Here is a 20,303-nt window from a genome sequence, read left to right as displayed (position 1 = left end):
GAAACTGGTACTCTAGGTGTTGAGGAACAATACTCCCATCTTCCCTTGCCATTGGCTAGTTTGGCTGTAGCTGATGGTGGAAATGGAGTTCCATCTCATTGACTGGAGAACTACAGTTTCTCCAATCCTGGTATATTGAACTGAGATTAAGCAGTCCCATTTCTTGTATACAGTATATAGGGGTGAGTATACCTCAGATATCTTTAGACTCAGACTCCCATCATTCCTAGCCATCTGAGCCAGTGGTTAGCAATAATGGATCATAGTCAGAGGTTATCTACCAGTGTTGTTTATTTCTTGTCTGTCTCTCAGTGTGCTTCCTTGATTATCCACCATTTATTTATTCACCATTTCTTTAGAATCCCAGAAAAAACAAAGGAAGAACATGCTAAAGATACTAAAATTGAGGGGAAAATGTCATAGATAAATGAGGCCACACTGAACTAAAGCACAAGTAGACTTTTGTTTATAGTGTGGGGTGACTAATGTGTATCTTGCCTATAATTCAGGGAAACCATTTTATTTTAAAATGTTTTTCTGGTTTACCAGGAAGTTACTATAACAGAAGTGAATCTATTTCAGGTGCATGAACAAATTGTTCACATCCAATTATTATTAATCAATTTTTAAATTGCTACTGAACTCTATCTTTAAAGTGCTTCCTATGTAACATTCTGAGCTCAGTTTTTTCAGTTATGAAAGATGTTTTTGTCATGGGCTGTAGCAAAGTAAAATTAATAATGTGAAGTCAAAGGTTTTCATAGCCAGCGTCCATACTTTTCTGTGGGTTTTCCAGGCTATGTGGCTATGTTCGGAAAGAGTTTATTCCTGATGTTTCATATGCGTCTGTGGCTGACAGAACAAGGCCACATAGCTTGGAAAACCCACAGAAAACTAAAATTAATAATCTTAATCAATGTTAATATTTCTGTAGAATGTAAATCTTTCTTTTGTTAGTGTTATCCTGTCTTTGCTATTGCATCATAATGTGTAAATAACATAAGCTTGACCACATAGCTCAAAACATCCAGAAAGTGAGAGTTCAGTTTAGAAGGATTGCAGAAATCTCCACTCAAAAATAAACAACAGCTTGCTTGCTTTTTGTCTTTGAATATAAATATACTGACAATATCAACCCTGGAAATGCTAGTCTTGCTAGCAACTACTTGTTAGTAATGAATGGAGGTACTCTTCTAAATCTAAATGATACCCTTGACAGAGTTTGAAATGTCTTAATGTTGAAACAATCAAAATGGTAAACTGATCACTGATGCAGGTTAGACCTATGATGTCTGCAGATGAGGAGCATGTGGACTCATTCCCTTCATGTCTCACTATTGGTTAGGATGGTTGAAAATGGTAGTTTGACCTGATCTGCAAAGCCAGATGTTCTCCATGTCGATATAGCTCAAGATCCTGGTGATGAGAGCCTTCAAAGAACTAAAAGGGGAAAGGTTCTAATGCTGTTGTGTGAATGTGATGCTTGCAGCCCTTCATATCCCACTTGTACAAGAAGCTGGAGAAACAGAATAACATCTCTAAATTTGAGTTCACTTTTCTAAAACCAACACTTTTTGTTCTTCTAACCGGGTGCCCCCCAGAAGTGTTGGACTAGTGGCAACACAGGCATTCCTTCCCTATCAGGGATGGGGAAAAGGCAGCTAGTCAGATGTTGCTGGACTGCAATTCCCATTCTGTTCCTAACCAGCAATACTTGTAAGTCATGTTACTAGACAGGTACATTTCACAGGAATCAGAAATACTGTAATATATTTTCCGTGGTTGGCCCAGGTGAATACTCACTTGATGGCTTTTTGCCACTGTATGAAACCTTTCTTGTTAAGACAGGCCTTTGGCTTGTAAGACTACCCATCACATCTTATTATTGTTTATATTGTTAATGTTTTAACATCTGTTATGCCCAATTTTTCTTTTGGGCTGATTTTTTTTTAAAAAGGTTGACTTTTAATAGTTTAGCTATTATGTCTTTTATCTGATTTTGTATTAGTTTTTACCTGTCTTGGACAAGAAGCATGGGAAGGTATTATATAGCTCCTTGTTGTTAGCTGCCCTTGAGTTGACCTCAATTCATGGCAGACCTGTGGATGAGACATCTCCAAGCCTCACTACCCTCTACTGCTCTCCTTAAGTTTTGTAGATTCAGGCCTGTAACTTCCCTAATCAAGGCTGTCATCTGCCATGCAGTCTTCCTCTCTTACAACTGCTTTCCACTTTCCTGAGCATTTTTATTTTTTCTAATGAGTTGTGCCTTATGATGTGGTCAAAGTATGACAGCCTCTATTTGCTCATCTTGGCTTCTAGGGAGAGTTCAGGCTTGATATGTTCTAGGACCCATTTTTTTTGTCTTCTTGACCATCCATGGTACTCCACTCCTCCAGCACCACATCCACTCTTCCAGGATCACATCTCAAATGAGTTAATTTTCCTCCTGTTTTCTTCACTGTCCAGCTCTCACACCTGTACATGCTGATGGGAAATATAATGGCCTTGGCAATTCTGACTTTAGTGCTCAGTTGTGTATCTTGACTCTTTAGGGTCTTGTCTAGTTCCTTCATAGCTGCCCTTCCCATTCCCAGTCTTCTTATTTCTCGGCTGCAGTCTCAGTTCTGATCATTGTTTGATCCAGAATATGGGAAAGCTTTAGCTGTTTCAATTTTCTCATTGTGTAGGTTGAATTTATGTGGATCCTCCATGGTCATTATGTTTGTTTTCTTTATGTTCAGCAACAAGCGTGCCTTTGCACTATCTTGCTTGATCTTCCTTAGTAATTGTTCCAAGGCCATGATGTTTTCCGCTAGTAGTACGGTGTTGTCCACATATCTCAGATTGTTGATATTCTATCTTCACTCCTTCTGAGTCTAAATGTGCTCTTCATATGATATTTTCTGTATACAAGTTAAACTAGTAGGGTGATAATATTCAGCTTTGCCTGACCACTTTGCCAACTGGAAATCATTCTGTAACAATGAACCAAAATATAGCAAAGAACCTCATGATACAGTAAGTATACATTTATACCTTGGATACATTCAGAAGGCAGATGTCTATGGAACTCCTTGTCTCCATATTAGCTTGATCTTGCTAGATCTCAGCAAAGAAGCTGACATCAGTAGGACTGAAGAGAGAAGGAGAATGCCTGATGGAATATATTGCAAAAGGCAATGAACAGCAGCCAACATGTTCCTTAATTATGTTGCTAGATTATGCTGAGATAACTAGGGATAAGTAGTATTGACTTTCCTTTTAATAAATGGTAAAGCAAGTACAAAAGCTAGTTATTTATGAGTCAGCATCTCTCTTCTCTTTCCTCCCCTCCCCCCACCAAAATTGTTCAGACAGGGAAGAAGATAAAAGTGACATCTCATTTAATTTCAATAGCTGGCACTTTATGCTCTGTAGCACAGCAATTGGAAGCAGGGATAGCCTACGGAGCTACAGCATCAATATATCAGTGAGCTAATTAATCCTGACCTGCCACCAATGCCTGAGGAAGTGTCAGAAGTAGAGCAAGATGAGCAACGGGGTGACATTGTTCCCTTTCTGACACCCATAAGTAATGCCGATGAGTTTGCAAAACCTCTGAAGGCCACCGAGCACCCTTAAGCCCATTGATTTCTTTTGCTTCTTTGCTGGATGGCAGTCAAAATGTTTTCAGGATAGAAACAAAGATTTTGATAGGTAGGAAACATATTCCTATAAATTAAATGAGATTGATCTGATTGTCTGCCAAAATGTTTGTAGATATTTAGTTAAATTATACTAGTGGGTGGCCTTTGGGATTGGGCAACCCTACCTGTGTCACATTTTTTTGTGAGGATAAAGTGTCATGGGTGGGGTGGGAGTGATGAGTTCTGCATTATTGTTCCTGGAATGTATTGTCCTTGGAATGAAGGTGGGGTCTAATTATAAGAAGCAGATAACTTCAAGGGCCGTGGAACTGTTTTTAAGATGTGTGTGGGGGGGAGGGGTCAACCCTGAGAAGCTTGTCATTAATTTGACTACTTGCTGGTATATTTTTACAAAACACTAAAAGTAATATTTTGCAGCAAAACAATTGTCTTCACTTCCCCACCACCAGCAACTGATAGCAGTCTGAGCACCATGACAGTGTTGGCAAAATAAAGAACATTGAGTACAATTTGGGCTGATCATTCCTGAGGGGGCCCAACCGTGTATGAGTCTTGGTGGACCAGTTCTGTATGTTCATTTGGGAAAGGGGATGGTCCTTGTAGTCTTGCCTTGAGAGTTACTTGAGCCCCTCACCCCCATTCTCCTATCCACATATATCCCATAAATTTCAGTGGGGCCCTGGGGTGGCTAATACCTTCACAGTGATGGTCTTCTTCATGTTCATGTTCTGTCTCCAGTAAAGTGTTATTCACCTATCTGATGATCTTCATCCCATGTCTTCAGTATTCCTTGAGGATTCCCAGTGGTGCACATACATGTTCCTATGTTAAACAATTCAAATGCTGATCTTTTATATTTATTGTTTTTATGTACAGCGCTGTGCTAATGTACAGCGCTATATAAACAAGCAAGCAAGCAAACAAACAAACAATCTTTCAGTTAGGAGTGGAGAACATGTGGCTTCAGCAGATGTGGTTGGAGTGTCACAGCTGGCATCAATGGAAAATGGTGGGAGCTGCAGCCCATGAACATCTCAAAGGCTACTCATTCCTTGCTTTAAGCCACAAAAGGGTGTCTCCACATGCAGGATTAAAGCAATTTGACTGCCATGACACTATCCTACAGAATCCTGGGATTTGTAGTCTGGTGAAGCACCAGAGCTCTTTGACAGATCAGGCTGAATATCTCACCAAACTACAAACTCCAGGATTCTGCAGTGTTAAAGCGTCAAACTGCTTTTAGATTGTAAGCCTGAGGGCAGGGAACCATCCAATTAAAAAGATTGTATGTACAGCGCTGTGTAAATTTACAGCGCTTTATAAATAAAGGTTAATAATAATAATAATAATAATAATAATAATAATAATAATAATGTATATACACCCCAAAGTTAGGTGTAACAATATGTCTGAATACCTAACAAAGCACAGAAGAAATGCACAAAGTGCAACTTGGATGTGACTGAGAATTTGAGCCCTTGTATGCTACACAGTTATAGTGCTATGATTCCACTTTAATTGCCATAGCAACATCCCATGGAATCCTGTGACTTAACAATTTAGTGAAGGGTATTTAGAATTCATAACCAGAAAGCTCAGGTGCCTCACAAAACTGCCAAACTAAGGAAGGCATAGGATGTTGTTGCCAGAGCAGTTAACATAAAATTATCATGTTGTAATTGTCTCGTATGAGAGGATTCTTGGCTTTGGTTCTTCCATTATGTTCTGCTGGTTTACATGGTGATTACAACAACTAATTCTTTTTCTCTTCTTATGCTGTATACATACTACAGGTTCATAATGTTTATAGCTACACATATCAAGAGCTACAATGTTTGTTTTTAAATAGATACTTGACATATGCACATTACTTTTTGGGGGTTGATTCGCATGAGAGAATCCATCAGGTAAACATCACTTTAATTTTGATTCTCAGCTCTCGTGTGTCCACTTAAAGGCTAACATTTATCTAATACAGAGTGGGCAAGGGCTAGGATTGAAAATGTTGTCTTGCAAATGGTGCCAAATTCATTCTCATGAAAATGGAAGCTTGACAGCATTGCTTGGAATCCAAACTAGTGTGGCAGATGCCATGCCAGCTTATTACGGAAAAGCATTGCCAATTCAGCAGGTAGTCCGAAACTGTCAAAGTGCCTGCCAGTCTTGTGCCAGCCTGATCATGCTGAGCTGTAATAAATCCTGTTGCTGTCTTTGGTTGTACACAGACATTTGGGAACTGGCTACATAAGTGGAGTTGGTTTAATTAAACACATCAAACAACTATTCTTTTTGGACTTGTTATTACAGCAGGAACCTTCTTTAGGAATTCCTTAAGAAGGAAGATCTGTAGACTCTGGGAAAGTATAGCATTTGATGTTTGCTTGGAAAAAGCTGGTTGCTAAAGACTTTCATAAGCGATATGGCTAGCCTGGCCTGGGATGATGGGAATTGCAGTCTACTTACTTTCATGGCACTGGATTGGTAACATCTGCTTTGTTCGCTCAGGATTGTATTTTGGGTTTCACCAGATTGCCCAGAGCTCACAAGCCACACTTCTGGTTTCTAAAAGAACCTGAAGTGACCAGGAGGTCACTTCCAGATTCACAACTAGAGGTTTTCAGGATAAAACAAGATTAGTGGGGTCCCTTTTTTAACCAACAAGTGTACCCTCTGGAAGCTTCTGGGGGGAAGACATTCTTTTTTTCTAAAATAAAAAAGTGTGTGTGTGATGGGCCACTACAGACTTTATGCAGCTCATGGATCACAGAAACCACAATTTTGAGAACTGAGTAGTGGTTGTCTTTTGCACAGTTAAATGAACATGTTGTTGTTGTTGCTGTTATTGCATGCCTTCAAGTCATTTCTGACCCTAAGGTGGGGTCCTGGGATTTTCTTGGCACATTTCTTCAGAGGGGGTTTGCCATTGCTATCCTCTGAGGCTGAGAAAGTATTGGAATATTGCCATATGTGAAGTTGAAGGTATATTTTCAGATTCAATTTTTTGCTTGTTTGTCCTAGAAAAAAACACTTACCTAATAAATATATAACTGGAGTAGTTTTATATTAGACAGTTTTTGGAAGGCAGCCAGATGGTTTAATGAGAACTTGGGTATTAAGGTATATTTTCAGATTCAATTTACCAACGTTTTATGTGACTCAAAAGTAACTATAGAATATAAAACTGATAAAGGATATAACAATGGACGAACACCAAATGAATTGGTTTTGCTGCCCACAATAATGGAACTTCAAATAATCTCAGTGTCTTGGACTTTTTTTCTTGCTGTCTGAGTATGACAAGTGCAAAGTCAATAAAGGCAAATGGCAATGGACTTTGAAGTATTAAAGACAAACGTTTGATTGTTTTTATTGACATGTCAGTATTGATTAACCTGAAAACATATTAAATGGATCCAAACTGCAATATGTGATCAATATGTCTGGTTGACAGAATTTCAGCATACACTTAACTTTCATTCTTATTTTTATATATGATGAAGCAGAAGGTGTTTTTCTTAAGGACGCATTCATGAAAAATGTGAACATTAGACAGCTCATCTTCATATTTTGTTGTGACTTCCTGTATTGACTGAGACTGTTAATGGTGGCTACTCTACAGTTATAAGATCTACTTCCTTTGCTGGGTCAGGAGAGTCTGAATGTTTTGAAGAATGCCCTGATCTCTTCTGGTCAGGCATTTAGCAGCTGTTATTCCACTCTGGGGCAATATAGGTAACAATACTTTAATGGAATTTTAACTTCAGTTTGGTTTGGGTTTTGGTGCTTGCTTTGAGCACTGTGTGATAGAAGAAATTAAACATTAAGAACAGCATGCACCTGTTCCTTCTCTTCCCCTGCCCTTCCACCTCTCCGTGTGCCCTCTGAGAGTGCCAGAGAGTGCATGTATGCCATAGGTTCTCCACTACGGTCACTCTCTCTCTCTCAGTCTCCTTCCTTCCTTCCTTCCTTCCTTCCTTCCTTCCTTCCTTCCTTCCTTTTCTCCTCTCTCCAAAAAGCTAATGGGAAGAATATACAGACACAAGTCACAATGTTCATCACTTGATAGCTATGACATCAAGTAATGACTTGCATATAGTAGTTGTCCATCACACCAGTGATACCCAGCACACTCACATGATATCATTCAACATCTTAGAAACAATGAGTTTATGTAGTGGTGTGCAAGCACCAAAGTAGCCTGAAAATGTCCAGGCCATAAAAAGCCCTTTCTTGCTGCCTTGTCCATTGACGTGTGTCCAGCAACCCTATGTGAGACTATCTGTCTCCTTTACTTCTCTCAGATCTCTCCTCAGGACCGATCTTTCTATCAAACTCATTTGACCTGAAAAACTCTACTATAACTAACTTTATGTAAGTTAAATACTTCTATGTTCTTCTGGTTTCCCCTGTCTTAATTTTATTCTCCTTTCCTCTATTTCCTTGTGTCTAATTTTTAGGGGGAAGGAATTCTCCTCTTGTCATACATTGCAAACAGTTAATGATAATAAATGCCACTATCTGTTGTTAACTGCCATCAAGTCAATTGTGACTTACAGTGTCCTTATGAATGAGAGATCGCCAAGTCATCCAGTTAGCAGTCCTTCTCAGGTCTTGCAAATTCAAGGCCATGGCTTCTTAAATTGAGTCTATACACCTGGAATGCAGATTTACTCTTTTCCTATTGACTTCTACCCAACCAAGAACCATCATATTTTCCAATACACATGGTTGGCCCTCCATATTTGCAAGTTTCAGATTTGCTGTTTTGACTATTCATAACTTCATAGCTGCTGCTTAACAAGGTCACCCTCTCTTCCTCACCCTTCCTTTCAGCAAGTCAAAACCAACACCATACATTCCCCTGCTTTGCCAGACTTTACATCCTCCTCATTTTCAAAGTCCTTCCCTTTGGATCCAATGTTTGCAGCACCCCCAGGAGGATCCCTCCTCTCTCCCCTACTCCTCCTCTCCTTCTCTCCTAGACAAACAAAAGAAACACTGTACCTTCCCTTTCTGGTGATGGTAGCAAAAATCCGGTTCAGAGTGAAAGGACTTTGGAAAAGAGGAGAATGCAGTTTGTCAAAGTGGGGGAAGATACTGTGTTGTTTTTGTCTGGCTGGGAGGAAGAGGGAGGGGGAGGAGGGGGAGGACAGAAAGCGGATCCTCTGTTGTAGTGGCTGCTAACATAAGACTGAAAGCGGAAGCACTTTGGAAATGTGGTTAAGGCTATGTGTAGCAAGATGGCAAAAAGAGTTATGGGTGGTGCTCTTGGTAAGAGAGGACTCTATACCATTCATGTTCAGTTTTTCCACTTTTGCAAGAGTCCTCAGCTTCTAACCCCCACACATGTGGATTTGTGGCTGCACTGTTTTTTCACGATATGTCCAAAGTATGACAGTCTCAGTCTAGTCATCTTGGCTTCTAGAGATGGTTATAGCTCGATTTGCTCTTGGATCCATTTATTTCTCATGTAGTTTGTCTATGGTATTCACAGAAATCTCCTCCAGCACCACATTTCAATTGAGTAAGACAAAACAGAATCCAGGCTATTATAGCTGTTTATGAAGATCAACAAATGATCCAAATTGATTTTGCTGAAGCCACTACTTGTATCATTTCATCTTTCCTCTCTCTCTCTCTTCTTTCGAGAGATTTGCATGAATTATGACTGTTAGTTTCCATACAATAACTTTCATAACACTGCTGCTACACCATGCCATTCTGAACAAAGGCATGCAGTAGAATAGTATTCTTCTAGAAGTCAATTAGAATAAAATGAGGTAACACATCAGTGCTTAAACAAATGTCCTTTCTTTTGGTTTTGTTTTTACATTTTCCCTTTCTACTAGATCATTTGAAGCTAAATTATCCATTACAATTCAAGCTGCTTTACTAAATATACAACAAACCTTAAAGGAGGGTAATAGCTTCAGCAAAGCTATGAGAATTTTGCATTTCAATTGTTTCTAAAGTGCTGTGATCTTGTTTTTTTAGATCTTACCATCTCTCTTTTCCCCTCCTTTCCCATATTGAAGAAGGTGTGTGTGTGTTTCTATGTGCCTTGAAGCTGCCTGTGGTAGTCCTTCACATATACAGATCACAAGCCATTTTGAGCTTTAAAGTTTAAAATTACCACCATGATATCAACCTAGCAACAGACAGAACAGCCATAACATGGTCATAACATTGAGCTCTGTAAGAGTAAGCTCCAGAATGTAGCATTTTCCACCAGCTGCAGGACCTGTGTAAAGCACATTTTACAGTCTGAAAATAATTAGGGCATGATGGTTGCGGCAAAGACCAGCTCTGCCACAAAAGGCCATAGTTGGGTAACCAGCTGAAGCTGGAAAATAGCACCCTCTCAGCACTGACACCATCTGTGCATTTAGGAAGAGTGCTGGGTCAAGGAGCAGCCTATGGACCTCATCATTTAAGCAGGAAGGACCAGGATCAAACAGCTTACAGGCAGCCTGAAATTCAATGGCAAACTGTGAATCTTCCTTTAAAGCACGGGTTAGTAAATCTACTAACCATGTTACTTAGTCATGATTTTTGACACCATTGCTATAATAATTATAATTTCCCACCTAAACATACTTTATTCTGCAAGTTATTGGATCATTCTGTCAGGTTTGGGGGGGGGTCAGGCTTGGAGAGATTACTTAGTTAAATATGTTGATAGAAAATAAAGGGCTTTACACTGGTACCCCGGGTTACGAAATTAATTCGTTCCGCCGCCGCTTTCGTAACCCGGGATACTTCGTAAGCCGAATAGCCCATAGGCGCTAATGGGGAAAAAGCCGCGGCTGCGCCGCGGCTCCATTTAAAACAGCGCCGGCTTTTTTTCGCAACCCGGGGAAACCTTCGTAACCCGGAAATAATTAATTAAATATTTTTTTTTCGTAACCCGAAAAATTCGTAACGCGGCGCGTTCGTATCCCGGGGTACCAGTGTATTTTTATCTCTTTATGATTAACCACAAAACAAAGTATGCTAAATGCAAGATACACAGGTGAAGAAAACCATATTTTTGAGAGAAAAAAACTTTCACCATCTGAAAGAGCTCCTTTGCAAAAACTGTGCTAAACATACCATAAGGAAGGGGGAGTTGGTGGAAAATGTAGTGTTTGTTGCTAAGTCAAACAGTTGACTTTGTACTTGAGACTCAAACCCAGCTTCTTTTTTATTATCTCTGAGGTTCATTAGTTTACTTTCTGCGAAATGAATATTTTGTTGTGCAATGTGGGGTCACACATGGCATTTGAGGGTTTGGTGATGGAGGTTACTTCTACTTCTTGGTGGGCATTTTATAAGTAGGCATTCCCTAGCAGCCATATTGTTGTGATGCCCATTCAATTTTCTATATGTGCCTGTAGGCTCAGAAAAATGGGTGAATCCAACTTGGATCATTTCTCTTAAAGAAATGAGTGTGCCACAACATTTGATTGTCATGATGCCTAATTTGTACTTAGGACAAGAGGCTATTGTCAGGACAGGATACAATGAAATTAGATGGTTTCCAATTGGCAAGGGAGTAAGGCAAACTGCATTTTATCACCTCATTTAACTGGGATACTGAACATATAAGTAAAGCAGGATTAGACTAGGAGGGAAGAGGTATGAAAACTGGAGGACAGAACACCCACCTATTTAGGATATGCAGATAAAACAATACTAGGAAGAGTGCTGAACCTTCTCTAGAAGTGAAGATGACTAAACTGAGGCTGTTGTACTTTTGACATATCATGAAAAAACATGACTAATACATAATGCTTGGCAAGATGTAAGGCAGTAGGAAAAGAAGAATACCACACTACAGATGGATGGTGCACCAAGTCTGCAAGACCTGAACAGGGCTGTTGGTGATAGGGTGACTAGGGATCTCTCATGCAGTTAACAACAGCCAACTCCAACCCATGACGATGAATTGTCCTTTCAGAAAATTATTCTGTAATCATTAGCTCTTGTTTGGAAAATTTTTCAACTAATTGTCTCTGACTATTGGGAAGCAATCAGCTCTACAAAGCACAGTCTGTGCACAACCTGTAACAATAGCAATTTGCAAAAAAAACACTTACAGCTCAGCCAAAGTGACCTTTCCCAGTGAAATACTGACATTTCATTAGGTCATTGAATATGACTTCTTAGCAGCAAGATCAGTGACTTTATCGTGCAGCTTTCTTCATATGCACCTGGCACAATGTTGGAGATAAATAAATATTAAACTGGAGACCGCACATTGTCTAAGTTCCAGGATAGATTTTAAATGCTTTGCAGACTTCAGCTTTAGTCTTCTTTAGTCTTGAGATTTTTTTCTAGGTGCAAATTTGAGATATTTCTTTACCTCAAAAGTGTGAAAGCAACAACCCTGTAATGAAACTCTCCACACGTTTATTGAATCAGAAGAAAAGAGAGCAGAATCTTTCCTATCAGTATGCTCCAAACATGGTATTTACCCAGTCACACTACCTATATGCCTTTATTGGATAGGGACCCCTAAGTATGAATAGAATAGAAACTTTAAATGACCTCTGGAACCCTAAATACACAGGGTTCTAGACTGCATGGAAGGGTATTTACAACTATATGCATATGGAGACTTTAACAAGATGTAAAGAGGTTGGCAGTATCAGCACTAGCTCTCCAAGAAAATATGACCTGTGGGCACGATCCTATTTCTAATGTGAATGAATCCTATTGTATTCAAAGGGGCTTACTTCTTATTAAATGTGTTTAAGACTGTAGCCTAAACAGAAAGACAATCCCTAGCTGGGATCTGCTGCTAGAGAATTCCTTTTTTTGAGGCCCCGGAAACAAGAACATGCTTTTGTGGGCTTTTCATATTGATCTGGTTCACTGCTAGGGGGACAGAATGCTGAACTAGACAGGCTTTTGGTGTGATCCATCAGAGCCAGAGTTTGGAAATGATAGGTGAGAAATTCCAGTGTGGTCTGTAACACATTACTTATTTTAGCAGTATTAGGCTAATAGGCAATTTCTTAACATGTAATACATCAACTTGTAACATCATTAAATATTTGTTGCAATGAGTAATATTTACTCATTATGTTAAAACATTACTTTGAGGGGTGGTTGTGTGACGATGATTGTGGGTCATTTATCAATTTAAAAATATAGTGGTTAAAAAGAAACCAATAAATAAGTAACATGTAATACTTTGTGTAAAGACACCTCAAATTAGAACAACAAACAGCACTAGCAAGTAATTTTTTAAAAGGAAAATTCTACAGTATAATCAGATCAGGGCTCTTTTTATATATGACAAGAAGACCAGCTGAGTATGGGTATTCACTTTTTTGGAATGCAAGTTAAAAACTGGCAAATCAATTGATCAATCAGTAAAGCTCAAAAGAATAGCATATTTGTTTCAGAATTAAAAAGGAAAGGAAAAACTAACCATTTTATTTCAGTATAAGCTTTCCTGAGCTATAGCTCACTTCTTCAGATGCTTATAAGCTTTGTAGTCTTAAAGATGTCACAGGACTGGCTTCCTTTCCCCTTTTTATTAATAAATAACCTTTAGGCCAATTCTTATGGACACTATTTTGTACAGTACTGTAGTTGTTTTCTCACAATAGATTTTGGGGCTTTGACAAGTCAGGGTTTCCCCTCAAAATAGTTTTGAGGAAGTTGCTATGACTCAGCTCCCATTTCCCTGACTGTCAAATGGGGATACTTCTGATTAATCTCACTGAGATTTTATGAGGATGAAAGAGGTAAGGGATCATGAAATAAATTGTGTGTATATCTGGAAAGGAAAATGGATCACAGATAGAAAGAAGTGATGGTGCTGCTGATGTATCTGAGGAGATCAAATTGAATTTATGCTGCACTGTACAGATGTTTAGAAATTACACATGACTCCCCTTGTCTTCTTTTTATAAGGTACATGGTGCTTATTGTGTTCATAGCTGCTTCAGTTCCTGTGAAACAACGATGACTGCTCTGATTATCATTTAAAAGGGGATGCAGGAACAGATGAGAGAAGTTGTATTTGTGATCATACCGCTCATTTCCTCAACATGCCTTTAGATGTCTCTCTTTCTTACCAATTCAGTCCAAGCCCAGCAGGTGGGTTACAGGTTGGAAAGATTTGCTGCAAGTGGGGCTGCATGTGAAGCTAAACTCTCCGAGGACAAATGAGAATCTTTGAAAATAGTGTCTGACAAGAAGTTAATGAAAAGAGCGGCTCATTGCTTGCAAATACATCGTTTCTTCTCTTGAGTGTTTATGAGGAAATAAAATTCATCTGCTACTGGAGTCTGATGATCTTCTCCTTCCCCCACCCTGCCTTCCCCAAGCTTTTTCAAGTAATTATCTTCCCAGAATTTCAACACTGTTTTTCTTTGAAGTAGCATCTACTGAGTTGCATACTTATCTTGTAGAGATAGAAATGGCCACAGTGCTTAGATCTATATCTAGTCCCTCACATTTGCATCATTAGATTATTTTAATCATTAACCTAGTTATATATATTTACCTAAGCAGTTTTGAAGTTTAAAGTGATCATGCTGAGATGTATGAGGGATGAAGATCTTTCCCAGCAGGATGCATAGAAATCCTACAGAGGTTCCCCCCCTTTTTTTGGTGCAACACAAATCCTTCAAATTAGAATTGTTTGAACATTAAGATAGGGCAATTTTGTCCATGGGGATAAGATGTGTATATGATAATTGCAGTGTCTTTTGACAGGCCTGAGAAGTACGGAAAAATGTGTATTGTGTACCTTCAAGTCATTTCTGATTTATGGAGAGTCTAATGCAAACCTATCATGTTTTCTTAGCAGAATTTGTTGTATATGTGTTGCCCTTGCCTCTTTCTGAGGTTGGGAGAGTATAATAATAATAATAATAATAATAATAATAATAATAATAATAGTTTTTATTTATATCTTCCTGCCTCTCCCAATGGATCGAGGCGGGATCACAACAGAGTTAAAAAACAGTTACAGTATTCCAACATTAGTTACCGTGCAATTAAAACCACAGCTAATACATAAAACATCAAATGTAAGACATCAAACATCGTCAGTCAATCGTGGGGTCAGATGCTCTCATTCCATTCCAATGGTCTTCACAGGAGGTCAGGAGGGTATGCGTGGCAAAAGAGTTCTGTCTTTACTGCCTTCTTGAAAATTCCCAAAGATGTGACAAGGTGAATCTCCTCTGGGAGTCTGTTTCATAGTCTAGGAGCAGCTATACTGAATGCTCCTTGGGAAGTGGAAACTTGTCTGGATGCTGATATCTCTAACAAGTTCTTCCCACTTGTTCTAAGAATGTGGGGCGGATTGTATAGGGAGATGAGTTCCCGTCAGTAACCCAGGGCCAAGCCATGTAGGGCTTTAAAGGTGATAACCAACACCTTGTACTGTGCCTGGAAGCTAACTGGGAGCCAGTGTAGATCTTTCAAGATAGGTGTTATATGGTCAAGTCTCGAAGAACTAGTGACCAACCTGGCTGCCGCATTTTGCACTAGTTGAAGCTTCCGAACTTGGTACAAGGGTAGCCCCATGTACAGTGCATTACAGAAATCAAGACAAGAGATTACTAGAGCATGTACTACAGCTTCAAGTTCCTTTCGTTTGAGGTAGGGTTGCAGTTGACATATCAACCGAAGTTGATACCAGGCACTTCTGGCCGTCGCATCCACTTGAGATGACAAACGTAGAGATGGATCCAGAAGTACTTCCAAACTGCGAACTTCATCCTTCAGGGGAAGTGTAACCCCGTCTAGCAGTGGTGGACAAATTTCCTTCCCCAAACCTAAGGAGCCTATGGCAAGTACCTCCATTTTCTCTGGATTCAGCCTGAGTTTGTTTTTCCTCATCCAGCCCATTACTGACTCAAGACAGGGATTCAGAGGGGAGATGCCATCCTTAGTCACTGTAGCTGGTGGAAACATAGAGAAACATATTTGGGTGTCATCAGCATACTGATAACCCCACGCCCCATGTCTCTGGATGATCTCTCCCAGCGATTTCATGTAAATGTTAAATAGCATGGGGGATAGAATGGTGCCTTGAGGGATGCCAGATGTAAGCTCTTTCCTAGGAGAGCAACTGTCTCCTAGCATCACCATCTGGAGGTAGGATCGGAGCCACTGGAGCACAGTGCCCCCTATACCCAACTCCCTCAAGCGTTCCAGAAGGATACCATGGTCAATGGTATCAAATGTAGCTGAGACGTCCAAGAGCACCAACAGGCTTACACTTTCCCTGTCTGTGCCCAGATGGAGATCATCGACTAAGGCAACCATGGCTATCTGTCATGGCCAGCCAAGATGAGCTCTCGGAGGATGAGGAGGAGGATGAGCCTCCTCCAGAGCAAGGGCTGATTGAGGCTACACCAGGTGTTAGTTCTGCTCTGCCAGGTCCCAGCTGTGCTTCCCCAGCCCCAGAGCAGGAGGTCCAACCAGGTCCTAGTGCTGAGGAAAGGCCTCCTATGGTGCCACAGCCTAGTGGTGACTCTGGAGACGAGGCGTGCCTGCAGGTGCCTTCTTATCAAGAGAGAAGGGCCGAGAGTGCTTGCAGGCGCAGATCCAGGAGGATTTCAGAAAGACAATTAGCAAACCAGCCTCAGGTGGCTCGAGGGAGAGTTTCCCTGATTTAAGTGGGAGAGAGGCTTGTTTGTTGCTAGAGTTTATTGCATGAGCCCTTGGTGTGATTGCTGTCGCTCTAGCTCCTGACATCTTGTTACCTTGCTACCTTGTTATCTTGACCTCGGACTGGACCTTCGTTATCTCTTGGCTGTTGTGACCTCGGACTGCTTTGACCACGCTACTTTCTGGCTTCCTGACTTCGGCTCGTCTTTCGGTACGTTTGACTTTCTGGAACCCTGACATCGGCTTGCTTCCTCGGCCTGCTCTTAGACTGCTTCTTCACAAGGTTTGTTTTGCTTGCACGTGTTGGCTGAAGGATTGGTTATCAGCATAAGTCAGAGATTGCTGGCAGCAATCCCGGATACTATCTCCACTCCATACCCCTCCCTGAAGCCAGTTTGAAATGGGTCCAGAAAATCAGTTTCATCCAAGACAGCCTGGAGTTGGAAGGCCACAGCTCTCTCGATCACCTTGCCCAAAAATGGTAATAGGGAGACTGGTCTGTAGTTGTTTCTCTCCAGAGGATCTAGGGAGGGCTTTTTTAAGAGCAGTTTGACCACTGCCAATTTTAACTGTGATGGAAATTTGCCCTCCTTAAAGGATGCATTGATTATAGATTGCAATAATGTAACCATAACATTCCCTCCTTGGACAGTCAGCCACGATGGGCAGGGATCGAGAGCACATATCGTCTTCCTTACACTTCCAAGGAGCTTGGCCACTTCATCGGTACTTACAAACTCAACGTGTAGTCCACGGAGTCTCTGGACACCTCTCTTACTGATTCTGTGCTAATGCTGGCATCAAGATCAGCCCTTATCTGAGAGATTTTGTCTGCAAAGAAGTCATTAAAAGTGTCACAGCAGGCTTTACTTGGTTGCAACAAAGGGTTCAGGGAGGGAGGCGGTTGGGTCAGCTCTCTAACCACTCTGAACAGCTCTGCTGGACGAGACTCTGCAGACGTGATACGTGCAGCATAGGAGGAATTCTTTGCTGCACCTATCACCACTCCGTAAGACTTCAATAAGTTCTCAAGAAGTGTCTTGTCGGATAAGCACTGATGTTTCCACCAGCAGCACTCTAGTCATTGTGTGGCCCACTTCATCCATCGAAGATCTTCCGTATACCAAGATTTTTTATTTGAAGTGGGTAGGAAAGGACGCTTGGGAGTGATACTGGAGGACCTATTAAGATGGTCCGCCCTCGAAAGCTGATGGAACCCAAAAGAGGAGCTTATGATTGGGACTGACTTGATACCTGTCATTGTTCCAGGTATCAACTGTCATAATGTCGTTGTTTCAGGTATCAAGCAAGGCGATGAAAGAGTCACCGTCAGTCCCAATCATAAAGCCCCTCTAGAGCTTTTTAGAACCTTTTGAGTTCCATCAGCTTTCAAGAGCAGACCATCTTAACAGGTCCTCCACCTCCGAGGGGATCTGGGTAGTCGCCTTCAGTCCCACCTTGACCAGAAAATGGTCCGTTCATGACAGAGCAGTGGTTTGAGTTACCTCTGCCCACGGCTGTTCCTGCTCCATACTAAAAACCACATCGAGTGTATTACCAGCACAATGTGTTGGACCCAAGACTAATTGGAACAGGCCCATGGCTGTCATGGAAGCCATGAACTCCCAAGCCGCACCTGATAGATCTGTTGAGCCGGTCTCGAAGGGGATGTTGAGGTCCCCCAGGACTAGAAGCCTGGGAGACTCCAGCACCAGCCCCGAAACCAGCTGTGTCAGCTCGGTCAGGGAGCCTGTTAGGTTACAGGGTGGACGGCAGACCAACAGAATCCCCACACTGCCCTTAGCCTTCAGGGTCAGGTAAATACACTCGATGTGGCTTGTTTTCTGGACAGGTTTTCTAGTCAGGGTGTGGATGTTTTTATGGACTAAGGCAATCCCCCCCCTCGCCCACTTTCCCTAACCTGCTCCTTAACAGTATAACCAGCTGGGAGGGCCTGGGCCCAGATTGCATTACTCTCGGCCCCAGCCAGGTTTCTGTGTGACTTGCTAAAGGTCATAATGGATTTCTATGGCTGAATGGGAATTCAAACCCTGGTCTCCCAGTGTCGTAGTTCAACACTCAAACCACTACACCACAACATAACATAATAGAAAAGCTATAGTGCTTAGAACGCCCCCCTCCCAACAAATACCCGTCTCCCTCAGATTCTGAAAGTAATAGTCCAAAAAGTAATCTTTTATTTCAAGCTCAGGGGAAAAAATCCAAAAGGAACTAACATAATAACAGAATCAACTGAAATGTTTCAAAGTAGTGAACAAACGTTTACATTCGCCAACACACTTCTTCAGCTTGGCTTTTAAGCACAAAGAGCAAACAAAAGTGTGTGTGTGTGTGTGTGTGTGTGTGTGTGAAGAGAGAAGCATTTTTGGTAAGCATGATAACATTAACTCAATCTGATCTTCATGGATGTTAGATGAGTTCCTTCATTAGGGCTGTGTCACATGTATCTTCACATATGCCACTCAGCCTTTGTGTTTAACTGCAACTTTGTACAATTGAATCCATAGCCAAATGAGCAATTGAATGCACAACTAATTGTGCATGTGTATTCAGATCACATCCACATCCATGTGTGTATTACATTTGTATGCACAATGGCACCACTTGTGTAACCCTGCTTTCACAACTCTGAACTGAAAGCAGATGTTTTGCATTGGACAAATATATCCAAACACTTTTGTAAAAGAATGTACATATATGTAAAACCCACTGGGTTGCATCATGGAATTTGTGGTTTGTTGTGGCACCGGTGCTTTCTAATAAAGAAGGCTAAATAAATCACAAAACTACAAATCACTGAATGTCATAGCACTGAGCCATTGCATTTAAAATGGTGTCAAACTGGATTACTTCTGCAGTATGGATGCTGCCTGGGTGACCATGGACAAGTCACACACTCTTAGCATCAGAAAACCCCAGGGTAGATTCGCCTTAGGGTCACCATAAGTTGGAAATAAGTTGAAGGCATACAAAGGAAAAACAGGATTGCAACCCCAGGTGTTAGGTTTTTGTTTTGCTTTGTTTACATTATAGCTCAGTTACGTCTCTACTCAAAAGTGATCCCCATTGAGTTTAATGGCTCATACACCTAGGAAACAGGATATAGGATTGCAGCCTTAATTAGATTTGTCTGGGTCTGGTGCAAAAAGATGCAATGGTATATGCTAGATTTTGGAAAAGATTAGTAAATCTTTTTCTCTATCCTTGTGATCTAGGAAGGAATTTCCCTTCCCTTTCTCTCTTTCAGCTCAGGAGACAGTCTCTTGCCAGAGTACTCATACATACTTGACAGGGATAGCTAATATGCCTCCTTACCGATCTCATCATAAGGGATGATAGTACATCTTAATCTTATTATGCATTGGCAGCTTTTGGTGTTGGCTATGATCAGCCAACAGAGGGGAAGCATTTTTACAGTTTGGGGATTTTTTTTTTCAAAAGCTGCTTGTTTCTTCATAGAAACCAATTCTCATATACAGCATTGCATGAACAATTATAATGGTTTAGATCAAAGCAGTTATATTGAAATTTTGGGACGGGTTTTTTTATCATGATTACAGATGTTTGAGAATGATTGCTGTTGTTTTTAATTTTATTTATACCATACCTTTTCCCCAAAATAGACCCAAGGCAGCTTCTAAATAAAAATATAGTTAAAACATAAAACCAATCAACATTAAATAGAAAAAAATTACCTATAACATTTAAAAACAATTTAAGACACAGTTAAAATGATTAAAAAGCAGGATTTTCTTTTTAAAAAGTACAGTTACAACAGTGAAAATGGTACAGCAGCCTCCTAAAAGCCCTTTCTTAAAAAGCACTTAGTTCTCAAAAGCCTGTTGAAATTATGAAAAAATAAAGCCTGTTGATGGAAGGATTGCAAGTCAGTGCCGTCCCCACCAGTGGTGTCACCTGGTGCAGGCTGCTGGGTGGGGGATGGCAGCAGCCAAAAAGGCACATTTAGGCCCTCTCCTCCGCCACTATAGCAAAGCTGGGAGGGCCACAGAG

The 20,303-nt window shown here is 40.7% G+C and overlaps 1 long non-coding RNA gene across 1 annotated transcript; it reads right to left on the bottom strand.

The window, feature by feature from the left end:
- Positions 1–3,091: 3,091 nt before the first annotated feature.
- Positions 3,092–8,713, bottom strand: LOC121931267. Its single transcript, XR_006104106.1, has 3 exons — positions 8,655–8,713; positions 4,346–4,472; positions 3,092–3,136 (listed from the first exon to the last, which is right to left on the bottom strand). It is a non-coding gene; the product is annotated as an uncharacterized LOC121931267 (long non-coding RNA).
- Positions 8,714–20,303: the final 11,590 nt, after the last annotated feature.

The sequence above is a fragment of the Sceloporus undulatus genome, chromosome 5, assembly GCF_019175285.1.
Source record: "Sceloporus undulatus isolate JIND9_A2432 ecotype Alabama chromosome 5, SceUnd_v1.1, whole genome shotgun sequence".
Taxonomy (NCBI): domain Eukaryota; kingdom Metazoa; phylum Chordata; class Lepidosauria; order Squamata; family Phrynosomatidae; genus Sceloporus; species Sceloporus undulatus.
Note: the sequence above shows the minus strand (reverse complement) of the source record. Positions and strands in the feature narration are given on the sequence as shown.